Genomic DNA, 18354 nt, shown 5'->3' with positions numbered 1-18354 from the left:
TAAACACAGTCCACTAACATTCTTTGGTTTTATTGCACAAGAGAATTTTTTCTGGTTTTTTTTGTTTGTTTGTTTGGGTTTTTTCCGTGTTTTTTGTTTTGTTTGTTTTTTGGTTTTTATTTATTTGTTTTGTTTTGTTTTGTTTTTAGTTTTTTGTGGATTTGGAGTTTTCATTAGGCTTTGTTTTGGTCAAATTAAGGCCTTCAAATTTGTCAAAATGTGAATCTGTGAGAATTTGGTGAAGAGAGGAGATATTGCATGGCCCAAGGTGCAAATGGACTACTCACTCTTCTTGAGTTTTCATACCTAATTTTATTCTTATTTAACAAAGCCTCTGGATTTTTAACTGTGGTTCATAACCACATTTGGAGCTCAGAACAATATGATAGAATTATTGGTGGCTGTATTTAAAGGGTCTGAAATTTTTAAGACAAATATCTGCAGATCTGAGGAGTGAGTGACCACAGGGCTGAAGAGGAAATGAAGTCCAAGAAAAGATTACTCTTTGAGTGTCTGTAAGCAATGAGGGAGTTCCTTTGTCCTTATCACACTGAGTGGAGATGTGAGAGGAATGGGTTCTGAAAAGGCTAGGATAAACCAAAAACCAAAGGGACAAATAGACAATTGCTCAGGAAAATCAAATCACTTGGGATATTTACGTACATAAACTTTGGTTTTATGGGGTTATATTTTCATATTTCTAACACATGAGAATAAACACTAAAACTGAGAAAGTTGTTCATATCCTGTGGTGGAAGAATCAGCTCCAGGCATCAGCTCCAGCAGAATTTACTTTTGCTAAATAAATAAAATCCCCATTAACTGCCAAATAAAAATCACTATCACATTTCTATTATGCTTGTTTAGTCTCTAGTGCATGGAGTAGATATTACTAATTTATCTCCCATATCTCACACTGCCCAGCATGTGGCTGATAATGGCTTTAGGCTGGTAGCAGGCAGGATCACAATGTGTGGCAAAGTCACAGCTCTACTCTGTGTACTGGCCCACTCTTGAAAGCACACCTCAAAACCACAGCTCTCATTCAGCATCCTCCCTACAAGACATTCTTGGCCTTCTGAATTCGCTTACAGCAGTTATTTCACCCTTTGGGTCTTCAGGCAATTTAATTCATAAAACAGACAAAACATACTGTATATGCTTTTATAATTCCTTTCCTGGTTTTTCTATTCTTTTTTTCCAGTTAGTCAAATTTCTATTCTGCTGTGTATTACTACCCATACAATGCAGAGCAGTACAATGTATAACCAGAGGGCAGTGAAAAGTCAATTTTTTCCCATCTGTGCAATTTTTTTACTTTTGCTGTTCAGATCCCCAGAGGGAAAGGTATGCTATTTGTCTTTATCTCATGTTTAATGTTAAATGTAGTCAGCAATGCAGAGATGAGTACTGTTGTTTGGGGGACCCCTTCCAATTTATGTTGCAACTACTCAAAAATTATATAAAAATGGTGATCCAGCTGTTGGGCAATGATGTAAGACTCCCATATTCATTCCAGAATATGAAAAGTTGCCCCAAGTATTACTCTCATTCATTTAAAAGGGCTTCCTCGTTTATCTTGGTTCCAACAAGACAAGAAATAGAGCTGGTTTTTGTGTGTCCTATTTCAGAGGCTGAACAATGCTGGAGGGACTAATTTTTCTGCCTTCTGTAGCTCTCTTGCTTATTCTTTTAGCCAGATGTCAAGCAGAAGATAGAGAAAAACTTTAGGTGCTCTCAAGAATGATGGTAATAAGGGAAGATGATAGAACATAACTGGATTGTACTCTTGCAGCTGAATTGCTATTGATTTTAGAGAATGTAAAATCTCATTGCAGGACAGGCATCTCTCCAGCCCTTGGCAATGCTTTGCCACCTGCCTGCACGGGGCAGGGAGCTTCCTCACAAACAGCTTTGCTCTTTCCAAGGAGATCACTTGGAGCAGGCAATTCTGCCTTGTACATTGACATTTGTCTCTCTGATCAGTCCTTCTCCTATTGCAACCATTGAAGACATTATGTTGACTTCAGCTGTGTTGCATTAGAGCAACATGGTGATGAATTTGTATTCAGTATAGAATTGTAGCATTATTTTAATGTTTGAAGGTTCTGTTGTAGATAAATAAGATACAGTCCCAGTCTCATAAACTGGGAGCTAATATGAGCCCAGAACATATTTCAGAAGCAGTTGAAATATAATTATTTTTTAACATTATTTTTAATAAGATTTTTTCTTTCTTACCTTTTACTTGCAGACTTTTTTTTACAAGAAAAGTATATTTTTCTTACCTAATGTAATTTTGTACATAAGGAAGGAACAGAAGTGAAAATATTTTTGCCAGTGTTTTGCTTGTTTTCCTTATAAACAAAGAATTCTAAAATTAAAAAAAGGGACTAATTCTTTATCAAGAAGGTAGATCATATAGTTAATTAATATTTTCAAAATTTTAATGCCTATCTGTAGTGTTCAACTGCAGCAAATAATACTGCCCAAGTTGCATTTTGTATGGCTTTATTACTATAAAGGACATAGGACAAAGGGAAATGATGCTATTTCTGGTTTAACTTTTATATGGCCATGTACAAGAAATGTATGTGGTTCTAAATTATTTCTTGATATGGGTCCATCTCAGCAGAAAACCCTTCTGTTGAAAAATATTATTTTGCTGGATAGCCCATAGATGTCTCATAAGCATATTCATGTCCTTTAGTCTTGAGAAAATATTTGTTTCCAGGCTGTATCAACACAAATTGCTTTTCTGCGTAGTGTATATATCTGCATAACTAAGGAAATATGTCACAAATAATTCTACAGGATGTAGCTTTCATTTTCTTCTGTAGTGATATCAAACAGCAGTATAATTATGAGGAGCACTGTGTAGGGATATCTTTAACTTGCAAAGACAAGGTGTCACATCTAATACAGAACAAATGTAATAGGGTAATACAGTATGACAGCAGAGAGTTCAGACTCTGTGTGCTCAGTTATACACTGGAATAAATGTTGGAACAAAGCAGGAGACAGAGTTCAGGAAGCAGAACTCTTGTGAGAGTTGTAAAGCTTTAAGTATAAAAATTATATTCTCCTGTCCTTTTGTTTCGTATGTCAGTAAAATTCTGGTGGCCTAGAATCTGAATTGTTTTCCAGATATCTTATTTATTATTAAACCCCATGATACTAAAAAATGGCTTTTATGTCCTACTTGTGTAGCCAGGTACTAGATTATGTTAAATGTACAGGTTTTCTTCACGTTTTCTTCACTTCTACTCATTTTTGTGATGCAAAATGCCATAAACATTGCATTCCAGGTTTCTTTTTCCTTTGTGATTTAAAGTAATATAAAAATCTAGAAAATAGGGGTGACGTGACTTCAAGGTGAGTTTTGGACCACTCTCAGTGAGGCTTTGCATGTGATCAGCCTGAACTGCTGTATTTGGCAGGCTCCAGGAGCTCCATCATAGGTTCAAAAGGTTTCTGCTCCTGGGATAACCTCAGTGACACACAGCTGAAAGAATAATTTATATTGTTATTAAGAGATATGGATTAGGCAACTTACGATGTAGGCATTAGGAAGATAGGAAAATACAAAGCAATATTTGGATGCCTGAAGAGTTTGCATTGATTAAGTGGGGTGACAGTTGATGTACCTCTGTTCAAGGGCCAATTTTATGAAATTCAGCTTGATAGATAAATTTGAGATAAGCTATTTTTACACAGTATATACTGCTTGTTAAGGATGCAAAAGTTTCTGATTTTCTCAGAGAGTCATGTCTCAGAGATACCTTGTGAGTCAACACAATTCTTCCTGGTGGATGATTTTTTATGTTGCTTCTGGCTAAATCATTCAGTACTAACAAGGCAGGGAAGGTATCCCAAACAAGGTTCATAAAATATGTGGGGAAAACTAGTGAGTGAAAGGCTGTTTGCATGGTTACTTGTTGATAGCAAGCATTGGCACAAAGAGAGCAAGAAGTTAATGCTAACACACTTGAAGGCCATTGTGCCTGTACTTTATAGCTGAGTACAACTTCCCCATAAAGAAATTGTTCTTTTTTTTGCTAGAAAAGATACATGACCAACACCTAAAACTTTATCAGTCAAGAGCAAATCATAAAAGATAGTTTAGAGGAGAAGTAAAATTCCTTAATCCACTTTCCTGTCTGCAGGAAAGGATTGCTTTTCTTTTTCTGCCCTTGCAGGGCCGGAAACTTCATTTTTTCCCAGAAGACATAAATACTCCTGGAAAAGTTCAATCCAACATCTTCTGCCTGCCAAGTGAAGCAATAGGTGTAACTGGGGCAGCACACAGGACCTGGTTGTATGGCTGGGGTGCAGTCCAGAGTCTTGTGGGATGACTCTTCCTTGGGCATTACCTTCTGGAGTCCCTAGATGTAAATCTTGCTACTAGCACAGTGGGCGCAGACTCCTTAGTTGCTAGAGCTCTGTGTCCATCAGAAGCAGCTGTGCCAAAATGTTCCAGCATGGCAATGCTTTGTGGTCTGCACACTGACCCATGGGCTGTGCTTCTGGAACCCCTGCTCTGAAAAGGTACTTTCTGCCAGGAGATGGTGCTTTCCAGAAAACTCATATGTAAGTAATTTCAGTATCCGAGGCCGCTCATAAACAACAGGCTGTTTCTGGAAGGCCTTTCTGGTATATGCTTTCCCACTCCATTATCCTGGCCCCTTTCCCTCCTCCTTGATTTGTCACTTGAGAATCCACATAAAATGAAGAATGCAGGACATTCAAAGGAAAGTTCCTGGAGCTGAAATGTTACAGCTGTTCTGTCTCCATTGTCTTTAAATCAGTTTCAGTTTGTTTTAGTGATGCTGAGGAGAGCTAAAATCCTTAGGAAAAGTTACTGTTGACATTTGTGGCAGAGGGTACCACTCTCTTGCAACACAGGAGGGAATATGAGCTCTTGAGAGCTGAAAGAACTGGATTTTTTTGTTTGTTTTATGTTAAGCATATATAGTATGCTTAACTACATATGCTTTATGTCAAGCATATATAGTATGCATGAAAGTAACTTGAAGTCTTCAACCCTAATGACTGCTCTTAGGACAATTGAGTATGAATTTTAACTTAATGAAGGCTCCTGGCTTTGCAAGACACCAATATCCTGTCTGATTTCATGCTGGAAGAGATCCTAACTGGTAAATTTTTATCACTGGTGTGTGGCTCAGAATGGTTCTTTGCTGAAATAACATTTCAGATACTAGGAAACGTTAAGCATTCCTCTTTGAAAGGGATGCTTTCTCCTAAGTTTTACATAGTGTAATTTTCTGAATTTTGGTAATTTTTCTCCCCTCATATACACTAATTGGACAGTACAGATAGATACAGCATGGAGAAATGAAAAGCAAAAAAAAAAATCTGTTTCATGTCATGAGCTCTGATGAAGATGTCTGTGGATTTGAGCTCATATAAAGATGAAATGTTGATGCACTTTTTGTTCATTTGCATGTTGCTATATGTAAGATGAAATGCATCCCCAATCTCTCCTTTCTCTTGCCATCAAATTTGTAGACAGACAGACAAGCAGTGGCAGATGTACCATCTACACCTAAGAGTAGGTTGTTGTTGGGTTGTCTTTGCATAGGAAGAGGATAAAAACTGGAATATTGTGGGACCTGGGCATTCAAATACCTTTAGATACTTTTGGAAGAACCTGTCTATCTGTGGAACTGTACCTCGAATGTGGTGCCTGACTGGTGGCAGATTGGGTTGGAAATCAGTCAAATCAGAGGCCAAACCAGAAGTTGGGTTGGCATCAGTCAAATCTAAAGGCCAAACCAGAAGCAAAAACTATGTGTTGTTAAGGTTCCATTTGGGATATTAGTCTTGCTTTTCTTTTTTTTTTTTTTCTTGCACTTGTTTTTTTTCACCAAAGTAGAGTTACCTTCTTTGATGAATTGGATGTAACAAGGTTATTTAGAACTGGAAATTTGATCTCTACTGCATCAGACTTAACATTAATTTCTATCAGGGAATGGCTTCTTAGGGTCAACCTCAGGATTACATTACAACTCTTGCCTGTGCTAGAACTGCTGTGTATCAAGAGGTCAATGTAAATAGTGAAAATCTGTAGCCTGGAATGATCCAACCTGACACAGACAACCTAACTCCACATTATAATTAGCATGCCAGGACTTAATTTCTTGCTAAAACACAGTGCTTCTTTCACTTGGGAATGTAAAAGTGCTTATAAATCTATTTTAAATTCCTATTTGAAAAAAAAAGATGATCTAGTCTTGGAGTCTCTTGGGCACTTAAAAGCTCAAATATGGAAGGGTATGTACTTATACACAAGAAGATATTGATAATAGCAGATAGTTTGATAACATTATAAAACAATCAATTTGTGAAATGATTTTACAAGACTATTTTTGTTTATCTTGGTCAGGCTTAATTTTTTGCCTTGAGAAATCAGCACTCTCTCAGCACTCTTCATGGAAAGGCTGTTGCTGACCGTGCTGGTTTCTATTGACCTAGCTCCCCAAAACACAGATAGCAAAGTTACATTTGCCTTTTACTCAGCAGAAATTCCAAAGTTTCAGTCTGTCTAATTCCCAAACAATTACAAGAAAAGCCAGCTAAGGAACAACACAAAAGATCTGCCCCCTCCCGCTCCAAACCCCAATCATTCCAGCATGAAAAATGGTCTTGGATGAATATACAAAGAGGACAGAGTGATATAAAGATATATAAAAAAATGTGAAACTCTTTCAGAAATGGTTGCAATTTATACTTGAAAGAGCCATAATGACACTGCTTCTCTGCACTTATATTAGGCACTTCATCTGAAGATCTCAAAAGGTACTGAGGGAGTGAATTTGGTAGTATTGTAGTCTCCTCCTTCACCTTTAAAAGGTTGCAATAGCAGTAGGGGAAAAATTAAGGGTGGGCATTGACAGAATTCACAACGTCCTCTCCAATTTAGGCTGGCATTCTCTCTCCAATAAATGATCTGCTGCCGCCTGACCTTGCCAGACTAGCTACAGCACATAGAAAATCATAGGTGCTGCAAAAACCTGATCTGCTAGAAAACATTAAGCAGGAGAAAGTCTACAAAGTTCTGTCACAACCAGAGCCAGAGGTGCACGATGAAGCTGAGGGGCCCTCATGCCAGAGCTCTAAAACATAAAAACCGACATGGTATCTTGGTTAGCTGTCTAGACCACCCTTTATGCTCAAGGAATGGAGCAGGCACTTTTATCTCACAGTTTCTGACATATTTTAGATGTTCCTTTTAGCACTTTTAACTGAAATGATTAGGTAGATGTTTAAAGTGAGGTGAAATTATCTCCCCACCAAAAGTAAGCACTTGGTGGTATTACAGCTGGGCTACAAAGAGAACTTTTGATTTAGACCTTTCGATTCCTGGGTAAAGACTCTAGTAAAAAGAGAGCATTAAAGTCATTCTGAGTTTAATGGAAGTTTCCCCAACTGCTGTGCTTAGTGCTGGACTGCAGGTGGTCTTTATGCAATTGACATGCTGTGAGTTGTCTTAAACAATGAGATCCTACAGGGACCAAAGCAGAGAAGTAATGTCTTATGTCTAATGCTTGGACCACAGCAGATGAATATTCAGATCCCTGGAGAGTCATGATTCTGAATGTGTAAGCACATTTTAACTCTCTGAGACTGTGCAGTTAGGTGGCTGCTGGAATGTGAGGGTTTTTTGTTTTTTGTGGATGCAGGATCACCAACAGTGCTGTTTTGTGTGACACAAGGAGTGTGGGTTTTTAGGTAGCTTGCTCTGTACGACACTGGAGGACATTCTGGGAAATGGAAATGACAGCCTTAGCATACAGATGGAAAAGGCTGTGGTTAGTATATTTTGTAGCTCTTTCTTGCAATTAGAACAAGAATGAAACAGATCTGCTTGTCTCAATACCTGGTGTGGACCAAACGGGGAAAGGAAATGGAGGGGAAAGGGCCCAGTCTGGCTTCTTTCAGTTAGTGAGACCTAATGAAGGTCTAATGTTGCTCCTGCTGGGATCTATCAGCAGCTTTGAGGTAGCTGAAGAAATACCTTGTATAGAACTGATGTTCCCTAGAAATGCCTCCTACTTGTTTGTAGACAGGAGTTTTATGATCTTTATGCATGGTAAAGAGTGTGCAGACCAAAAACCTAGCCCAAGTTTATGCTGTAGTATCCAAACAGGTTAAAGGTGTGATGCTAGCAACCTACTATGTTAAAAGCTTCTGTTTTTTCAATGGCTTCCTGCATTGTATTATGTGGAATATTTTTTTTTTTTGCTGTTGAGACTTCAGCCTGCACAGCTTTCTCAAAAAGCTCCTAAAACACAAGATGTTGCATGCATTTGCAGAAGCAGTGGGTGCTGAGGAAGTGGCAGTTACAGGGCTGCCACCAATTTCAGCAGCACAGCAGGAATGGTCTTTAAGAGAGGAACTAGACTTACAAGCACTCCATGTTCTTGGGGAATATTCCTTATTACAAAACAAAACTCCTTTCTTAGAAGGCTTAAGGCGAAGAAATGACTCCTTGCCAAGATAATGTCTGCTGCTCTTGGTTACTGGCTTCACTAGACCTTTCAGGAAAAACTTGGTTTGGGAATTGGTGAATTGAGCACTTTCAAGAGAGTATTTTTTAGGGAATGACTAAGCTGTACCATATTCAGTTCTGGTCTTGGCAGCTTAAAACCATTTGCTCAAGTGAGAGATTCAGCAGCCCTCTAGATTTTCCCCTCTCTTTTGTGTATTTGTCCCATGTCCTTTGACACATTTTGTCATCTTAGCGTCTGCAGAGAGAACTAACTTAATGTCTGTGTACCATCTGCTGGGTAAGTAAATATCTATTTCACAGCATGACGAGGCACTATTTCCACCAATGACGACCTATAGAGACGTGCTGAAAATCAAGGCACTGTTCAGAAGTTAATTACTTCTGTTTAGTTTGTGTGCTCCATTTTCATGTACTTCTCCAAGGCTTAGCCTTTTTTCCTCTGAAAGAGGCATTTAGAATATCCTGGCAGAGACTTTTTTTTCTTTTTTTTGTGAACTGTCTCCAATTAGGAGGCAGGCAGAAATGGTTACTTTTGGAATTCAGGCAGCATTTACAACCTGATTAATGTATAAGTGGCTTACCTCTTCTGTCTTTTTGTATCTGTACTGCATCTAGAGATCCTAGCTCTGTGAGGTTGGTACTATACACACATGACCCCTTTACTGCTAAGAAGATGCCTAGGTCCACAAATTAGAGAGATCTGAAATGTTTTTTTTTTTTTCCCCATTCAGAGTTTTTATATCCCTCATTGCCTTATAATTTTGTGACTGGGAGGAAGCTGTCTTGGTCTGGGCTTGCTGTCCCAGGTCTCTTGCGCTTTTTCATTTTCTCTTGGAGTCCAAGTGGAAGATTTTTGTCAACAATAGCATAATCTTACTGACAATTCATAGGGGTTTTTCATAGTTTCAATTACTTCATGTCTTAAACAGAAACCAATGAGAGCGGTAAATGTCAGCACTGAAGCTGATGGCCTGGATGTTGGTGAAAGCTGGGGTAGAGCTTTGGGGAAGCTCACATGGCTCTGACCTGAGTAGTCTAGTAGTGATCAGTCCATTGAATAAAAAACTCAGTCATAAAAGAGCAAGTGAATTTATATTAGAAAGTGCATTAACTGTATGATGTTTTTCTGGGTCATTCTGAATGACATACTTTGAGAAAACCTTCTTTGATTTCATTTTTCAGAAACATTTGCTTCAGCCCTCCGGTATTTCCCAGCAACTTACTGTTAGTAAGATTTCATCTTGTGCTGTATGACTTTTTAGTAATATACTGGGAATTCTTTTTTTCTTTTATGGTGGCTCTTTTTTTGTTCTTCTGTTCAGACTGAAGAACTCAGTCTGGGCTTCCCCAGAGCTTCAGCTATATTATTCTCTTATTTTGCTGTTCCATCTCAGCTGCTAATTGCATTTTGTGTCTTTTTGTAACAGTGGGATGAGCTGTTCTTGTCCCACCAGAAGTCTGGTTTCTTTTGGTTTATTTAGTACCTTTTTCACTTAAGAGACTTTATCAGTTCCTTAAGCATTCTGTTATGTTTTATTTGCTTTATTGTCTATCTTGGTATTCAATAAGCCTGGTGCAGTGCCTTCCCAATGGATTTCCTTTGCCTCCCTGGTGTACAATCTTTTTTAGCAATTAGAGAGTGTTTTTCATTGGTTTCCATTTGTTTGGGCCGATGGGCTCTTCCCTGATGTTTGACTGGCACATTGAAATGCTGGCTTAGCCACTTTTCCCCACACTGATTATCTATTTTCTTGTCATAGCCTTCCAGAGCTTCAGCTATTTTCTAAATGTTAGTCTTGAAGTTTTTCCTGTCTTCCTGTTAGCTTGCTCACAGGGACACAAAGTGATTTCTCCCAAAGGCAAACTGGATATTTAGCTCTCTAGCCATAGTCATGCACTTATTATAAAAGCCTTGTAGCGTCAAAGATGATTCAATTGTTGTGACAGGGTGACTTGAGGAGTCTCCCAGCTCTGCTGTTCTGGTTGACCAAGAAATGGGCCCTGGGACAGACCAATAGCTATCTTGTGTGCCTGAGGTGGGCTTAAATGCTGGTTTTTTTGAAGTGACACCGAGACAGCCTCCCTAAGATCCTCATGGCAGCTGACCTTAAAGGATAATGATAGTGCACAGAAACCCCATGTTACAGACCCACCTGGACACTAACTTGTAGTGTTCCCCAACACAAGAAAACGATCCAGTTCTATGTAGCAAACCCAAAAATGATAAGCAAGAAAACAAAACTCTAATCAGCACTGAAATGTAAAGTCATATTCTTAAAACATCTGTGTGGCTGTGCTTCTCACTGGCATGCTTCAGGGAATGGGGTTTGGGAAGCTGAAATACAGGCTTGTATGCATTCAGACTTTATGGTGATCCTCTGAAGTCCATAGCAGAATCACATCACTTGAATACCTAGAGTTGTGAGGTATACTGACCTCTGGCTCAGGTTTTCTGGATTGAATCTTTCATCTTCATCCACATTCTGCCATAAGTCACAATCCAGTCCTTATTTTGTGCACCTCTACATGAAAGACAACAGAATAAGTCTCAGGAAGAAGCTATGCTGTGTGGAGCTTCATCAGCAGGAGCAAGTCACCAACATTCTGCCAAGCTGGTGCAGGTCACCTCTTGTGAGCTGGATGTGCTGTTTGTTCCTTGAGTTCATCTGCTATGAGCTCAGCATTGTACAGTCAGATCAAAGTGCTGCATGGGGAAGATCAATTTGCAGGACAGGCAGCATCGCTAAAGGCTTCCTGATCTGGGATTTTGTATTAACTGACTGAATGCAGTTCCTTTGATCAGTTTATTTATTTTTGTTCTTATAAACCCTTGGATTTCTTTCTCCCCATGCCCATGTCTAAACATGTCACTTTAATTTTTCTGCATAAAACTCCCAGGAGGTAAGGTTGAAACTTGGAAAGTTGAATTACTTTAACCTGCTTCCAGAAAGCATTTGTGAGAGGACAGGGACAGAATTTAGAACTTTAGAGACTTGACGCCAACACTGTTTTTACTCCAGCGCTCCAGTCGTTTGGGAGGGCTTTCCTTTTGGAGATTTGCCTTATCTGCCTTTTAGGAACTTGTTGCTGAGCTTCATTTAGTGCAATCCCACAGTCCCCCTTCTAAAGATGTCTTTCGAACCATGGATTTTTTTAAAATGATCTTGTGAGGTTAACTCCCTTTTATGACGCATAAGCCTCATGATTGCAGACTCAGATAAAGGTTGAGGTTGGAAGGGGCCTCTGCAGGTCATCTTACCCAATCTCCCTGCTCAAGCCAGTTCACCTAGAACTGATTCTAGCCCATGGCTGGATGGCCTTTTAATATCTATGAGGATAGTATTCCTTGGGCAACTTATGCCAGTGCTTGGTCACCCTCACAGTGAAAATTTGTTATCTAATGTTCAAAGGGAACCTCTTGTGCTTTTGTTTGTGTTCATCACTAGTCCTATCACTGTGCACCTGGCTCTGTTGTCTTTATACTTTCCCTGCAGATATTTATACACTTTGATAAGATGCTTCTGAGCTTAGCCTTCTGCAGGCTGGACAGTTATGTCTTCTCAGCCTCTCCTCATGGTAGACATGCTTCAATCCCTTCAAGCCCTTCTTTGGACTTTCTCCAGCAGCTTTCACTTGTATTGGGGACCCAAAAGAGGACCCAGAGCTGCAGTTGTCTCACCAATGTTGAGTAGAAAGGAAGGATCAGCTCCCTGAGTCTGCTGCCAACACTCCTCCTAATGCAGACTGGGATACCGTTATCCCAGGGATAATGTTGTTGTGGCAAGGGCAACGGTGTTTTCATGATTTTAAGAAAGGTTTTGGGGTTGTATCTTCCCTCCCGAAGGCTGTTTGTAGGTCTGTGTCCCTAAGTAAAATAACTGAAAATCTATTGACAAAAGCATTTTTTCAAAAACTTAGTATGTTTAAAAGAGTAATAAAAGTAATAAAACCTTTAGAGAAGTCTGGAAGAAAATACTTCCATTTTGTTTTTTCTGATTCTCTGGTTTTAATGATGCCTTAATTTCAATAGCTTTGGCAGCTCCACAATGTCTCAGTTTTCAGTAGAAAAAGGTATTAGAGAACTGCTTTTAAGGAATCTGTTTGAAAATAAAATAAACATAATATTTTTTTTTTGCTGAGCAGCCAGAAATGTCACATAGCTGCAGACTGCCAATGCCACTTGCTCTAGAGAGCATATGTAATGGTTTTTGACTGCTCCCTTTCTTTAGCCTATTTAGATTTCAATTTTTTTCGTTGCATAATGTTGTTTCAACAAAAATAACGTGTACATCATTAGGGGAAATCTCTTTATCTTTTGTGTAGCTGTGAAGGAGATGACAGAACAAAAAGTTTCACTGCCAGTCCCTCAATAGAAATAAGTGGTAATATCATCCTGTAGATTATGTAGAGTGGTATACAGTGGTCTTCAAGGAGATTTCAAGATTGTATTTCTGTACAGTCTGTGCGGTACTTACATTAAAAATGCATATTGCTCTTACATGCATGTTCCTATTACATGATGTATCTCTAAGAATGGGCTCTGCCAGACTGGGAAATGGCACAGAAACTCCTCCATTTCAGTGTTCAATCTTTATATTTGTATTGTTGGGGGAAAATACACCTATATACCTCTATCAGTGTAGGTAAACCTCAATGATGTAATTCTGAGGACTAAATCCTCCTGAAGGTTCCTTGTTAGCCAAACTTCAAGGTGACTGGCAGCTATGAATCTCCTGTGCCTGAACTGTAAATTGTGTACATCTATGAAAATGACCAAGTAGAAGATGAAAGAAATATTCACAATGTTCTGCACTTTTTTCCAATAGCAATGCAAACAAGTATCAGAGTTGAATGTAAGGACTGAAAAAAAGAACACTTGGAGGTGAAATTTGGAAAGAAGCGCAGTTCCTTAGAGACAATGGAAAATCTCTGTTGAAGGAAGGCACTGCTGATTAGAAAGGGAGGTCAAAGAAGTGGGGTGTGAGAAGAAGTAAAAGGTGGTTTCCAGGTGTTTGGGGGGTGGGGAAGGTGATGGTGGCACAGAGAGCACGGTGCAAAGTGTTCCTGGGAAAAATCCCAGTTTGGTTTGTAAACACTCCCTAAAATCCAATGCTACTCCAGACCTCTGTAATCTGAGTAGGGCTCAGGAAACCCTCCCTCTGCCCTTGAGCACTTGGCATATCAGACCACCCTGACTCCAGAAAGTTTGATCAAAGACTGAAATCAGCAGGGCATTGTTGAATTCCTTGCAGTTAGAAAGGGTTTCATTATGTTTTGAGTGGAAGTTTTGAGGTTACTTCTTTTAGGTAGAGTCTACTTGTGTGCGCATCCCTGGAGCAGCATGAAGTGATGAGGACACACCTCTACTGAGCACCACAAATGGAAGCACAGGAAGCAGAAGACCTGTATCCTATCCACCTCCTTTTCTAATTTGTTTCTTAATTTTGAATTACTTATATGATTACATCTCCAGAGCTTGGCTTGTTTATGTATATGATATATGATAGCACCTTTAAAAGTTTACTTCGCAGAAGGTGGTACTTAAAAAGGGATATTATTGCATAGTGGTTGGTTGAGAGAACTTAAGTGGCTTTAAGTTAAATGAGTGATTTCTATCCAGAGGTTTTGTATGAGAGCTATTTATATTACTACTGGGGAGTAGGAGCTTCACATTATGGGGAGGCTTAGACTGATCTTTTTCTATATTTCCTTCCTTCAATTTTATTCTGTTAAAATCTTGATAGGCTAACAAGAGACTGTCCAGATTTCTATAACAAATAACTGTGCTATACAGCCCTAGAAAGACCCCTGTTTAAAAAAAAAAACCCAAAAAACTCTAAATCTTTTATGATGCATTATTTGCCACATACATTTTAAACAAAAGCACTGGATATTCAACCCATCCTTTTGCATTGGAATTTACACTCTTGTTTTAACATTTCACCTTAACCTAAAAATTGCACTTAGCTGTAGTAAATTTTCAATAAAAATTTTAAAAATGTTATGAAGAGATAAGAATAAGATAGCAGAGGGTTACAGGACTATCTAAATGTGATATGCTTTTCACGTAGTTTGTAGGAACTGCCACTTTTAATCATAACCATACATCTTGAAAACTCTACTTGATTTCAAATAATTTAGTGTTGCAAAATGGGTCATGAAAACTCCTTGACCTGAGAGTTTGCCAATTTAGAGAATGGAAAATCAGGCCTGGGAAATGTAAGGGTGTTGAAGTGTTTATAATATATTGAACAAATTGTGTTATACTCACTAAGTGGAGATTTGCAAACACATCAAGTTTATTCCTGCAGCTTTGACTGAATGCTTTGTGCAGGGCAGGTTTGAAACAGCTTTCTGAGAGTAAATTTCAGTGGTTTATTAAATTGGCTCTCATTCAGTGAAAGTGGTGAAAGTTTTTATGTATTCAAATTTGGGCATTGTAAGGAGATCTTTCATGCTCTGACATTTGCAGTAGTCACAATGTATGCCTGCAATAAGAAAAAAAGACCTAGCCTTGTTCAACAAGGGTTTTGCAATCTCATTTGCATAGATTTTAAAGATTCATTTTGTATTAAACATTTACTCTGCTTTAATAAAAATCATAGCCAGTAGTCATGGATATCACCAGTATATGCTCTCTTATTAAAAAATATTCCCTCATGGTACATAATGTGGAACAAAACTGCTGCTGTCTGAAAGCTGACTCAGTTCAAGGCTCACAATCTGACTGCTGTTGAGTACAAAGATTTGTATTTCTTAGTAGGGGGAAGATTCTCATTTCTCAAGCTTAATTTCCCATTAAGTTTTACTTCCTAACAGGATCAAGGAGGAATGATGCAGTTGTCTGGACCTTTTTCAGAGGAAAAAGAATGAACTGCCCTCAGCAGAATAAGTGTCTCATCACTGGAGTTTTCTGTTAACATGTTATAGAAGGTAAATTTATATCTTTAAGACATAAATGTCAATGTCAGGCTCAAGCAGGGCAGAATCTGGAAGGCTGATAACTACTGATAGTACCAGTTCTATCCTGTCTCATCCTAAGGATTGACTTGGTTCTTCCCGTAAATGCTCTTGGGTCCAATCTTCTACACTGCCGGTTCAGCCTGTGTAAAAATAAAGATTTGGGTCTGTTTGACTATTGATAGCCCAGGAGAAAAATCCTCATTGCCAAATAGACTTGGGGAAAACGCAAAAATGAGGTTTTTCTTAGCACAAGGAATACTTCTGGCTCCAGTTTCTGGAGAATACTTCTTTCTCCAGGTTCTCAAGACCTGGATTTAAATGGTGTTTGCAAGTTGCTTGCATTCATACTTGCATGTATGTTGCTAAGGATAGCCTCAATCATAGCTTGGCTTCCAGCCCCCAAATTCTCAAGTTTTTGTCCCTTCGTTGTTTTCAGGAAGCTCATTCATTTTCCCTTCTTCCATTTCTTACTTATATAAATATCTTTATGAAGGTTTCATATTCCAGTATGGGATCTTTGGAGCACTTAGAATTTGTGCCATTTCTATTTTTGACTAATCTTTTTAATACTCTTGCCTTCATTTCAGCCTCTGCTCTCAAGGCTTGGAAGGACACAGTGCTTAGCACTGCCTTTGAAATATACAGGATAAAAAATGTACAAGTGATCTCTCACAACTTGGATACAATTTTTTTTAATATTGAGGGGCAAAAAGTGGCTGTTCCACAGCATTTACCCATAACAAAGTTTGACAATGTACACAGGAAAAGAACAGTATAAAACTTGTATGATTTAGTTACCTTTCTTCAGCCTCCTCATTTATCATTTCACTTTAGTTTTTAAATATTTCATTTCATCTTGATAATAAGCTTAAAATTAAGCTTGACATGAAATGCATAACCTGTATTATTAATATCCCATTATTTTATGGTTATACAAGAGCAGATTTGAATTGTCACTTTAAATCAGACTGTAGGTCAAAGCAAAGGCTCTAATAGACTGCTAGATGTGTATCTTCACTGAATTAGACAGTAATTTGGCAGTCTCTTCTGCTAAATGTAGTGAAATAGCTAGTTAGTGTGATATGCCCAGGCAAATCTGTTGTGTTGCATTGATGGAGACAATTCCCTGTGGCAATTGCACTGGCAGTTGAGCTGATTCTTCTTGATACAGCGATTCCATGTGCTCTTAATGTTGAGCCAGGAAAATGTGTTTTAGAGCCTCCTAATGTGAATGCTAGGAATTGGGCTGAGAATCACTTTTGTCACCCAAGATAGCCTTCCTATATTTTTATGATATGTGTTCATTGCAGTCCATTAAAATGCCTTTACTATGGAAGGTAGCTAATTGAAAATTATATTTTAATTGCATGGTATTGCTGAAAATGCTTAGTATTCAAAAATAGCTTCCTGTACTTTAAAGGGAATAGACATTATATATATGCTTTATATTCTTTATATATTATTATATTATGTCCTATAATATACTTTATATTCTTTATAGACATTATATATATGCTTTATATTCTTTATATATTATTATATTATGTCCTATATATACTTTATACTTTATACTTTATGAGCTCCATTATCTAGCACTGGTATCTTTGAAAACCTTTTGTTTTTTTTGAGACATCCCACTATCAAGACTTCTGTACATCCAGAATGTAACTACAATATTTATGCTGGGAAATGGAGCATGCTCACTACAAACCAGGTGCTTGATTTAGAACCCTAGCAAAGCAGTCTTCCAAGGAGAAAAAGTGGTATGTTAATAAAAATCTATCTTATAAATTCAGTGATGGTGTTATTAACACATTAATGGAGATATAAATGTTCAGCCTGACTTGTCTTTGTGGTTTGCTGAAAGAAAATCTAATTTTTAGATGGTCAAGTGGGCTTGGACTGGAAATGTTTAAGAGTTGTTTTCCCATAAGTGAACATTCATTAAGGAATATAAATTTTTTTTGCAGGTGAGGTAAATTTACATGCAGAAATATTTATTCAGCTAATATTAAATGAAACAAAAGAAAACAGAAACTACCTAGCTGACCATCTATGTTCTGCTCAAAAGGGGCTGTCTTTAGTAGGACATTAGCAGTTTTTACCCTCCTTTAGTTGCTGTCCATTTATGTCAAAAATCCCCTCTTGGTGCTGATAGGTGAAGATGAAAAGATTCTGTGTAAATACAACTCACAAATTTCTTACTTTTCATGGGTTTTTTAACCAGTCTAGAGAAAAATGTGTGTTGTCTGTGTTCCTGTACTTCAGGTGCTGTTCAAATTGTGTTCAATACGTATTTAAAATTTTATCTCAGAACAGAATTTTAGTTCTTCCAATAACATGGGAAAAGAGTAAGACGATGGTAAAAAGCAAATACCTTAAGAGTAGGCATTATGGATAATTTGTGTCTCTTCTGGGAATAAACCAGCAGTTTTTACCTTGGAACATGAATTTTACTGAAACCAAAGCTTGTATTTCAAGAATTGCTAATATTGGAAAGAGGATTAGAAACCAATACTTAAAGCAATCATATGTGACATGAAGAAAGATCTTACAGATAAATACACATAAAGAACAATTTAATGCTGTGCTTCTCATCTTTCTTTTACTTCTTGTTCTTTCGCTGAATGTTACCTCAGATCTCCCAAACATGATTATTGTTTCAGTCTTGCTGTCAAATTAAGAGGACAGCAAGGCAGGAAACAAGTGTCATTGAATTGCTGCCTCTTGAAAGGGGAAACAGAAGCAGCCAGATGCTTGTCTTCTAGTCTCCTTAAGCTGCCAGCTTTGAACTTAAAGACTTTCTGCTTTCTTGTAGTGTAAGTGCATACTTTAAACCTCTTCAGACATCCTTGACT

The sequence above is a fragment of the Melozone crissalis genome, unplaced genomic scaffold (genome assembly GCF_028551555.1).
Source record: "Melozone crissalis strain CALT ecotype California unplaced genomic scaffold, PUWL_Pcris_2 ptg000016l_1, whole genome shotgun sequence".
Lineage (NCBI taxonomy): Eukaryota > Metazoa > Chordata > Aves > Passeriformes > Passerellidae > Melozone > Melozone crissalis.
The sequence above is the reverse complement of the archived record's forward strand: the minus strand, read 5'-3'. Positions refer to the sequence as shown.